This window comes from Abramis brama (genome assembly GCF_963993115.1).
Source record: "Abramis brama genome assembly, chromosome: 11".
Lineage (NCBI taxonomy): Eukaryota > Metazoa > Chordata > Actinopteri > Cypriniformes > Leuciscidae > Abramis > Abramis brama.
This window is the reverse complement of record NC_139973.1, coordinates 17,750,215-17,762,230: the sequence shown is the minus strand read 5'-3', so window position 1 is coordinate 17,762,230 and position 12,016 is coordinate 17,750,215.

Genomic DNA, 12,016 nt, shown 5'->3' with positions numbered 1-12,016 from the left:
CAAAAGTGAGCTGAGGGTAGTAGGTATAGTGTGATTCACAACGTGGGAAAGTATTTGTCTTTGTCTTCAGTTTTATACTTAGAACAATAACAAGGTGCACAAACTAGTATTATCTCTTTAATGACAGCATGTGAGAGGTGGAGTTTTTTTTATAAGACGCTTTCAGTTATTGTTTCAAAAGTGTGAATCACTTGTTACTTGGTCATTTTTAATAGGATTTATTCATTTATTCAAAACCCCATTACAAATGCAATTTACATATAATCAGTACATCTTATTATGAGCATGTTTTAAATTTCGGAATTAAAATTAAATGTTTTTTTTTTTTTTTTAATACATATATTAAATACAACATAATACAACTGTCCTGATCATAATGAAGAAAACAGAATCAATAAGATTAAAAAACCTTACTGACATTTTTATGACAAGGCAAGGTTAGTTCTGGTTTTATTTTTAAAATTATATATTTGAAAATAAAAATTAAGATGTGCACACTTGTGTGTATTCAAGGGGCTATAAAAATGTTGTTTGTTTGTATTGCACCACATGACATTTTAGAGTGATTACATTTAAACCTTTCTTAAAACTGATATAAAGTTTTTTTTTTGTTTTTTTTTTTAAACCATATGAAACCAACAAAAATACATTTCTAAGAACTTGGCATACATTTTTTAAAGACTTTTCTATTTCTTTATCAGAAATCGTTTCGTTGACACTATTCTAGTGATAATTTGCCATTCCCTCTATAGCAAGTGGATTATTTCGCCCTTTATTTTGTTCGTAAAAGGAATGATTCGGCTTCATGTTTAATGTGACAGGCTGATGTAAACACTGGTGAGTTGCCGGGCAGTTTTGGAGTTGTTCACAAGCCTCTGTACTCCATGAATTATCACCTCTCAAACACTGCACTGAACACCAGTCCCTCTGACTCATTTGGATACCCACACCATTAGTCACAGCGGGCAATACAGACACATACGCATACGCTTGAGCCCTACACAGTGCCTGAGAGTGGCTGGCGTATGTTCGTCCCACGCAGTGTACGCTTGACCTCATGTTGAAGACCGTCCTCACCAGCTGCCCCCCGACAACTGCTTAGCCGTATACAAGCACAGGACAGTAATAGGTGGTGTGAACTGCCGTACCATGGTGCGTAAAGGAAGATAAAGGGCATAAAGACGAATTAGGAGGGATGATGTATTTAAAGTTGCATGTGCTTCAGTCATTGCCTTATAAACAACTACTTTTAACCCATCTATGCAAGTACAGATTAACATGGGTTTAACCCTGCAGATCATGCAACAACACTCTGTGATCTACACTGCAACAAGATAATCAGCACATTAGAGATGTGAGATTAGACACACACAGGCCACAGCCCACTGTAGAAACTGACGTAATCACGAGGGCCCTAAATGAGAATGTGTATTTCATATGAAGTAATAGGGATGGAGTGACTATCATCCAATGACTGCATGTTAAGAGCAATTAACACTGCAGTGATGTAAGGGTTTCATATGTCATCTGCAATATCACTTGTACTCAACAAGAGATCATATTAGTAGTGTTATTTTGGCCTTGCTTGGAGAACAGGGGTGGTAACCACTACAGTGTGTGGTCCAAATTGGTGATTTGTCCAAATATAATTGTTTATTGGTGAAAACGAAAAAAAACTATACTATGCTAATTCCTCATGATCTTTTCATATACAGTAGCCAAAAGAGTGCTTGTCAAATATTGGACACTTAAATCACAGAAATGTATTCATTTCATAGTATTTAATAAGAAAATAACAAACTAAATGGCATCTGTAAACATCTCTTCTCAGAACTTGTCTCAATGTGATTTTTAGCAGATGTATGAAGTCAGTTCCCATAACACAGGTGTCCAAACAAAGCAACCACATTCATAATGTGTAGTTCATCACATTAAATATGGTCACTAAGTTTAATAACCAGAAAGTAACCAAACAGGTTTTGTCTGTTTTAAAGTTATCATGAAATGGAATTTGCTTTAGTCTTTTCTTTCTTATTGTGGCATATATCCAAGTGAAACGGCTTCTCAAACAAGAAAGAAAATGTAGGGTGGGACTTGATTTTGTCCATCAGGAACTGATTGGATAATTGGATTGTTGTCATTGGCTATTGCTGTGATCTCATGTGAGTGACAGGTTGTACCACCCTTGCACCAGTATACACATCATCAGAAAAAATAAGTCATTGCAAGTGGAAGGTACGGTGGCCAAGAGGGCTCAACTGAAAAAAAACACATGCAAATAGAAAACTTCTTCATCTGCAAACACTCACAATGCACATACCATTACGGTGTTAAAAGTTAAAGTTAAAGTTGTTAAGTTAAAATAAACATTAAAAAAACCCACCATCGATGTCACAGTTATTTTCTGTTAGATTCAGTTTCATTGACTTTTAGTTCGTATTCATCCGCTGCCTGTTTCCTGTGTTTCCTTTGTTCAAGTTTCCCGCCACTCATCGGTTTCCATGGACACTCATTAATCATCACAGCTGTTTGGTTTGTCACCCATGACACGGAGATGATGCCAGAGCCCACCACAGACGAGGAGCTTCCGCCTGCCGTGATGGAGGAGACACCCTGGAGCCGAAGCACCACAGTGAGTCTGATCAGGTATGCGAGCAGGCAACATCTGTGAAAAGGAGAGGGTTGGTGGTGTGGGACACGGAGGAATGGCTGATCGATTGGGAATCAGAGGTTTTGTTACCCACCCAGCCCTGCCCTGAGCCTTCTGTACCCTCATCGTCGCTGGTTCTGCCCAGCCCTGAATCATTTATGCCCTCATCATCACTGGTCCGGTCCAGCACAAAGACTGTTTCAACGCATTGTATTGAAATTGTGTCATCACCGCAATGCTCCTACCCAGCATAAGGACGGCTTCATCACCCTGTATTGACATTGTGTTATCATCGCTGACCCCGCTCAGTCTCCCTTTCCCACCTCCACTGCAAAGTTCGGCCAGTCCTTCAGCCCCGCCTCAGCTGGTCAGGAACTCATTGTTTATTGGAACTATCTTCATCTTCCTTGGACTATAGGCTTACATTATCGACAACACCACTGACGAGTAGACACTGAACAATAAGCATGTCCCAGCCAGGTTCGTCACTTGTTGGGGTCCCCTTGAAACATTTCCGTGCTATTTGCAGCGCGCTTCTGGATTTGGTTGCATTGTGATTATTTGCAGCACATGTGGTCTCAAACCGAAGATGTTATCTTAATTTGTTGGTGTTTTTTCTATTTGCATGTGTTTTTCTTCAGGGCACTAAGCTTTGTGCTATTTGCAGCACATTTTTGAATTTGGTTGCATTGAGTATTTGCAGCACATGTGTTGTCACGTGTTCTGCCTTGTGGAAACTGACCTCTTACATGTCTATTAAATCTGAAGGAATCAATACTAGAATAATAGTCTTCAGTCGTCAACCTTGATGCGGTGTAATTGACCTTTTTCACATTTCTGGGTTTCACAGAAGCGAAAGTAGTCACATGTGGGTAAACTTCTATTGCATTGAATGAAAGACTCCATTATATATATATATATATATATATATATATATATATATATATATATATATATATATATATATATAATTTTTTTTTTTTTTTTTTTGTGGTCCAGTTTGCTCAAATAACAAAAGACAAACTCCAAACTTTCAAAAAGAGGAATAAAATAGATTCAAAAATTGATAACTGTGTCATCACAGACTCTCTCACGTGACACTCAACGACGTGTTTCCCCTCTGCTTCTCCTGTGCCTCCACGTAGGTGTCGCTAATTACTACATCAGTGTGTTTTGCAACCCTTCCCAGCGGCGCCGTTCCCACGCTCTCAGTTCTAACTACGCGGTAAAATAAATCTTATTTTTGCCTGAGAAGTCACCTTGTCGTTGCCGTAGCTTATAGCCTAATTAATTAAAATTGTACAGCCAGTCTAGCGAGCTAGCTTTGAATCTTCCCCACGGGCTCCAAACAGGCGTGTGATTTGACCGTGTAGTCCGATTCACGAGCATCACTCTTTCGAACGATTAATTTATCGAGCCGTAAAAGTCATCGGTTCAAATTAGTGAATCCTCACAGAACTGAATCTGAATTCATCACATAGGCTATCATATTCACATCTGAATCCCATGCTGAATGGTAGGCTTCATTCTTAAGCAATACCATCAATTTGAAGTTTGCCTGTATCATTACTCATCTGTTGAGTTTTGCAATACATTTCATTCATACTGCTACTCCTAAACCTTATAGTCAACGAAACAAGTTTATTTTTAATCAAATATTACTTGAATATGAAACCTAAGGTAATATAACTTAATAACTGATTATATTTAGTTGAACTCAGTCTGGATAGCCTAAATTACAGCAGATTTGTAGTTTCCATCATGCTTTTCTTCTGACTATTAAAGGAGTTAATGTTAAAATGAAGTGTTATTTGTGTTTTTGGTCAAGATTAGTATGGGGAGATCAGTTAGTGTTTAATGTTCTGTTATACCTGTTTTTTTGTGGGCTTACCGGTGAAGATAGAGCCTGAGGTTAGTTTGAGGATTGGCCTAATCTCATCAAGACTATTTGTTGCTTTATATAAAAACCATGGCTGTGTATACTTAAGAACAGTGATGGTGTCTGTGCTAATCTGTTATGATGTGCAGGTGTGCCACATGTATTAACTACTAACAAACTAACAGATAACAGTAAGAGATAGGCTAGTTAATTATGTTTTGTTTTATGCTATTAAATTAAGTTTTAGCTGCATAAAATATTTAAGTGGATTTCATTTTAAGAAATATTATCTTTGTGTATATTAATTAAACATTATAAAACAGTTGTCAAATATTATTGTGGATTGTTGTTTCTCTTTACAGCATGATCAAATCCTGGTTTAATATTGGCCAAAAAAATATAATTAAAATGTCCACTTCTTAATCTTTAATATTTGGCCACTTCTTTACGATAGAAATGCTACAGTCATTGTCATTTCTTGAACAAGAACACATGGACATCAAAACATTCAAACTCAGATCGAGGGCAACTAAGCGATGACATCTCAGATCATTATCTAGTCTCATGTAAATTACATTTAGCGAAGGCTGCAAAGCCGACTCCGTGTTACAAATATGTTAGACCTATCTCTTCTGCCACTAAAACTGCTTTATCAATAATCTTCCTGATCAGTTTCATCATCTCAGCATCTCAGAGAGCTTAGAAGAACTTGATATTGCAACAGAAACTTTTAACTCTCTCTTTTCCAGCACTTTAGACACAGTTGCTCCGTTGTGCTTAAAGAAGATTAAAGAAAATAGTCCAACGCTGTGGTACAACGAGCACACTCGGGCCCTTAAGAGAGCAGCCAGAAAAATGGAGCGTAACTGGAAGAAAACAAAACTAGAGGTATTTCGCGTTTCATGGAAGGAGAGCTCGATTGCATACAGAGAGGCTTTAAAAGCTGCTAGATCTGCTTATTTTTCAACCCTATTAGAAGAAAATAAACATAATCCTAGGTATTTATTTGAAATAGTGGCTAAACTAACAAAAAAGAAAGCTTCAAACCCAGAAGTTTCCAAGCAACACAGCAGTAATGACTTTATGAACTTCTTCACTTATAAGATTGATAATATCAGGGACAAAATTATAACTATGCAACCGTCTACTACAGTATCGCATCTGGGAGAGCATGGTAGTCTCCCTGAGGAAAAATTCGATTTATTTATTGCTATAGGAGAGGAAGAATTTTGCAAACTCGTTAATTCATCTAAATCGACAACATGTATGTTAGATCCTATACCGACTAAGCTACTGAAAGAGATGCTTCCAGATGTCATAGATCCTCTTCTTAATATCATTATTTCATCTTTGTCATTAGGATATGTACCAAAAACCTTTAAGCTGGCTATGATTAAACCGCTTGTTAAAAAAACGCAACTTGATCATACAAAATTAGTCAATTACAGGTCGATCTTGAATCTGCCTTTTCTGTCAAAGATACTAGAAAAAGCAGTATCCTCACAACTGTGTTCCTTTCTAGAAAGAAATATCTACGAGGATTTTCAGTCCGGATTTAGACCGTACCATAGTACTGAGACAGCTCTCATTAGAGTCACAAATGATTTGCTCTTATCCGATCGTGGTTGTATCTCTCTATGGTGTTACTCGATCTTAGTGCTGCATTTGACACTATTGACCACAACATTCTTTTAAATAGACTCGAAAATTATGTTGGCATTAGTGGAATTGCACTAGCATGGTTTAAATCATACTTATCTGACCGTTATCAGTTTGTAGCAGTAAATGAAGAGATGTCTCATCGATCACAAGTTCAGTATGGAGTACCACAAGGCTCAGTACTAGGACCGCTACTGTTCACTCTGTACATGCTACCATTAGGAGATATCATTAGGAAACATGGAATTAGTTTTCACTGTTATGCCGATGATACTCTGCTCTTTATTTCTTCAAAACCTAACGAAACCTACCAATTCACAAAATTAACGGAATGCATAGCTGATATAAAAAACTGGATGACTAGTAATTTCCTACTACTAAATTCTGAAAAAACAGAGATTCTAATTATTGGACAAAAAACTTCCACACGTAATAACCTAGAATACTGTCTAACACTTGATGGCTGCTCTGTTAAGTCTTCGTCGTCGGTTAGGAACCTGGGTGTGCTCTTTGTGTCTAGTATCTGTAAAACCGCATTTTTCCATCTTAAAAATATATCTAAATTATGCCATATGCTCTCTTTGACAAATGCGGAACAATTAGTTCATGCGATTATTGGCAGATTATTGTAATGCTCTACTGGGTGGTTGCCCTGCACGCTTAATAAACAAACTACAGCTAGTTCAAAACGCAGCAGCTCGAGTTCTTACCAGAACCAGGAAGTATGACCATATTAGCCCCGTTCTGTCAACACTGCATTGGCTCCCTATTAAACATCGTATAAATTTTAAAATATTGCTGATTACTTACAAAGCCCTAAATGGTTTAGCTCCGCAGTACTTGAGCGAGCTCTTAACGCATTATATTCCTTCACGTCTATTGTGATCTCAAAATTCCGGCCAGTTAATAATACCTAGAATATCAAAACCGACCGCTGGCGGTAGATCCTTTTCCTATTTAGCACCAAAACTTTGGAACAGTCTTCCTACCATTGTCCGGGAAGCAGACACACACTGTCAGTTCAAAGCCAGATTAAAGACACATCTCTTTGACCTAGCATTCACATAATACATTATAGACTTCTATAATTCAATGTTAGGCTGCACAGATTAGATCAGCCGGAACCGGAAACACTTCCCATAAATCCTTATGTACTCGTTACATCATAAGAAGAATGGCATCTACGCTAATTTTAGTGTCTTTGTTTATCCCGAGGTTTTCCCGCAGCCTGCCGGATCCAGGCCGTATCCAGATCTGACTAAGGACCTTCGCCTGGACCTGATGACAACGCAGTGCTGAAGTGCCAACTAGTCTCTCCCTGTGAAGGATCCCTTTACCACTCTACAGATAAAGCGTTGTCGGGATAATTTCAGTTTCGCATATCTACCCCGAAGTGATAAAATTCTGTATCGAAATTTTAAGGCCAGACAAGTAGTTTAAGGCTTGGTTTGTAGGGAATTACAAACCTGCGCACATATATTCAAATGCACATAACTACAGAATTAATTCTTGATGAGCACGTGAGCGCCATCAGCGTTTCTCACAGGTTCGCGTTTAAAGTCTGTGTAGAGAGAGAACGATGTCGTCTTTGCGACATCTAATTTAATAACTAATGATCCTTGCGACGGAAGTGAATCAATCAAAACTAACTTTAGCTGGAAAATATCTTTATTCAAGAACCGCTATAAAGCCAAAACTATCTCTGTTACCTTAAATGATCCGTTTGTTACTGTAAAGCCACTTTGAAACAATCTACATTGTTAAAAGCGCTATATAAATGAAGATGATTTGACTTGAGGGTTTAAACTTTTATTTTGAAATCGCGATGAACAACAATTTGCATACTTGGAAACATATTGATGTGTTTTGCTGTGTTGGTATAGACCTTATGCGCCAGAGAAACGAGGGCGCCGCCATCTTTAGAATATTGTCTTTGAACTTCCGGTTTTGCGGTCGCTCTGTATCTCTATGACATTGATGTCCAGGAGTAATTAGCTTTTGAAGTGGATTTACTTTATGTAAAGTTAACGAAAGTTATCATGAGGATTGTGTTGTTTAAAGCAGATGTCTTAACAAATGTCAGTCGACCGGGAAGATTTTAAAACGAGCCTTTCATTCATACGCAAGATCGCTGTGAAAATACAGACTGGAAGACAAAAGACAACGAGCGCTGCGCTGAAAAGGGGCGGGGCTACATAAGGTCTATAGGTTTATAAATGATCAACGTTACAGGCCTGGTGAAGTGCCGTTCCATTTCCAGATGAATGTTATAAGCAACCCAAACAAAATAGGCAGAAATGGAGTCCCATGCATGTAAAGGATAATGGTGCTACACTGCGCTATGAAACAGAGCGCGTCAGACTTTATATGCTGTCCCAAATGCGTGTTATTGGAAACAAACAAACAGCATGCAGAGACTGAGTTTGTGTTACTGTGAATTGAGTCGCTCTGAGATGCTGTAACCTGCATGCATGTAAATAAAGCATTGCGCTTTAATCTGAAACCTGCGGCGCATAGCCTATATTTATTTAATTGATTCACAACCTTAGTGATTGCACAATAGCACTGTGCTACATTACGATTTTAAAATTGTTTTAATATACCGCTATACCCTGCCATACCCAATTGAGGCTAATAAATAGAATCTAAATCAGAGATGACAATGGACTTTTTTCACAGACTGTGATGACGCGTTTTAACGGTCATCAGCATCTTAAATACTGCAAAGTTTATAGGCTATATATGTAAAAAAAAAAAAATTTTCATGCATGTACAAGTATAACACTACTGTATGCTTTGTAGTATATTACCTTTGCATCAAATTACACAAAACTAGTTAACGCTGCTGTGAGGGTGTTTCTAATACAGCGGCTGTGGGAGTGATGGTAAAATTTACATCTTTCTCTCTTCTGACTGCTGTTATCTCTCTCTCTTTTTTTCAAAACACTTTTGTGGAGTTTTTATTTTGCTATTTGAGCAAATGTGAACACACAAAATATATTTAATGTATTCTCTCATTCACCGCTATGATTCTGACATTTGTTATGACATCCGCTTCGGACAATGCTCATGATAACTGTCATTGACTCTACAATAACTAAATACACTGCACCTGCTAATTTCTCTACAACAGCAATGCCATAGAAATATACAGAGCTACTGCTAAAACGGATGTTCAAACACGTCTATAGAGTGTTCTGTTTTGTGCTTCACAAACTTATAACAATAATTGTTTTTGTTTTTTTTTACTATGTGATTCTGCAACTCCCTTAAGAATGCACCTATAACCCGCTGACACTGGCAGAACAAATCAAAACAAAACTTTTGATCATTATCTTAAACTAATTTGTTGTCATGATGTTATCATCACGGTAAACACCTGCATACAACAATACCTCTCTTTGATCTATAAAGCTAGTCTTTCATGGGAGACAGGTATATTAAATGTATTACTGATTTAAGTTTCACAATGTAGGCTACACAACAACTTTTCGGAACGGAATGTAGAGACGTGGATTCAGTAACTGGTCTGACAGAATCAGTGGCTGTGTTTGAAATCGTACCTTATATATTCACTATTCCCTACATTACTCCACTAATATAGTCTATTTACACCACTTGAAGGAATGAATGAAAACGAGTGAGCGAATTCAGACACTAAGTCCACTGGAAGGGCTCCCACTTTTGCATTGTTTGTGCTTGCTGTTTATCAATCATTTGACACTTAGCAAACTGACAGCTTCAGTAGTAATGAAAAGACTTATATTGAACTCATGGAAATGGAAACTATGTATAGCTTTAATTAAACAACTTAATAATCAATTAAAAAGGAATTTATACCTGTATGATGTTGCGCTGTACCCACATTGGACAAGCGGTTTGGAAAATGGATGGATGGATGGATGATTCACCTGCAGGCTTCATCCTCTGGAGAGATTAATTCATTTGGGTGCCTTTGAGTGTACATCGGTTGCACACTTATTGCGGTGCATTATGGGATTAAATGACTGCACTCGATTACGTCCGGAATGGTTTCGGATACCACTACAAATGGCTGTCCCCTCAAATAGTGCCCCATTTAAGGGTATAGGGGGCGATTTCCGACACAGCCAATTAGTTCAGTCAGCGAAGGATTAGAACGGATGATTCTTGAGTTTGTGAGTCTTTTTGAATGATTCATTAAAATAACCTTATCCTTTATTTGTGAATCGGACTACACTTGTCGCGTCATTCTCTTGTATGTTTGTTCTTGCTTTCAATCTACTCGACAGAAAGGCACGTTTCCTTGCAATTATTTTGCGCAAAAAAATAAAACATTTTTTAGATAAATCTTATCAAATTCAATTCAGATTGCAAACTCATTCCCCACACGGGTAAAATTTATTTAGCCGTGGCGTTGAAATATTCTACCTCCTTAAAGAGAGCAGAAAGCACTTCTCTAATGCTTTTAGTTATTTAATATTTAATATCCAGTACACAGTGAAAGTCTGGGACTGTATCGAGTGACAGTTAAGTTAAAAGTATTTTCACTTTGGTAGTGGGTATGTGGGAATCTGCCTCCATCTATAAACTAAAGCCAAGTACAGCTGGGTGAAACATTTAGTTAAAGCTGGATTCTGCTCAGGAATGGCAAAATGAGGACACACAATTTGCAGATGTTTGTAAAGCTATCTGCCTGGGTGTGTGCCATGTGTGCTTAACTGTGTGTTGGGTGTGTGTTGTGGGGTTGGTCTAAAATAACTTGCTGCTTGGCATGTGTAGGCAAAGATATATCAAAGGACATGAGATTGAGAGGTTGCTGGTCAGTTAGTTAAAGCAGAGATGTTCTTATTAGGTCCGTGACTCTACCACTGGAGAAAGCGTAACGGTTCATTTAGATCATGTCACATTAAAGCCTTAATGTCATCAAATTTGACATTCGTAAAACTCTGACAGAAATTCAAGACATTAAGGCTGTAATGTGATTGGTTATTAAGGAACAATTGTTTGTGACTTCTCTACTCCTCTTCTCCATTGACACTGATAAAAAAAAAAGGCCTCTGGTCTCCATCTCTGTGTACCACCGCATTTACACTTTATTTGCTAATATTGAAGGCTTGCCTTAAAGTGGCTTTGGTTAAAGTAGGCATGAAACAGAAGTTTGTATTCAAGGATCGGACAACCTGTCACTCACATGAGATCACAGCAATAGCAAACAACAACAATCCAATCAATTCCTGATGGACAAAATCTAGTCCCACCCTACATTTTTTTCTAGTTCGAGAAGCTGTTTCACTCGGATATGTCACAATAGGGAAGAAAAGACTTGCATAAATTCCGTTTCATGCCAACTTAAAATTACAAGGGCACATGAATAAAAAAAAACAAATAAAAAAACATAATGATATGCATGGATGAATCCTTTTAAATTACATAGGTTATTGGATAATAATGAAAATCTGCAATCAGGTCTGGTTCCATTCTGGAATGGGACATCCAGTTTTCAGAATCCAGTCAATTCCTAATGGATACAATTATTAATTCATTAAGTCAGATTAGTAAACTGGGTTGCGAAAAAGAATTAATGTACAAACAAACGGCCTATGCCCTGAACACAATAGTTTAGTACACACTGTGCACGTTATAAGGTTTCCCTTTATAGTACATTATGGGTGGTGGAATAGGATAGAAGAAGGAAGACACTTGACTGAGGCTCTCTTTAAAGGTACAAAAGTCCGGCGCACCGGATCGTGTTCCCTGGATACCCAGCATCTATTTATTATCCTTCTCCCCTCTGTGACCTCCCCTTTATTTTAGACCTCTGATTCATCTGCAATTCAACCCGTAAA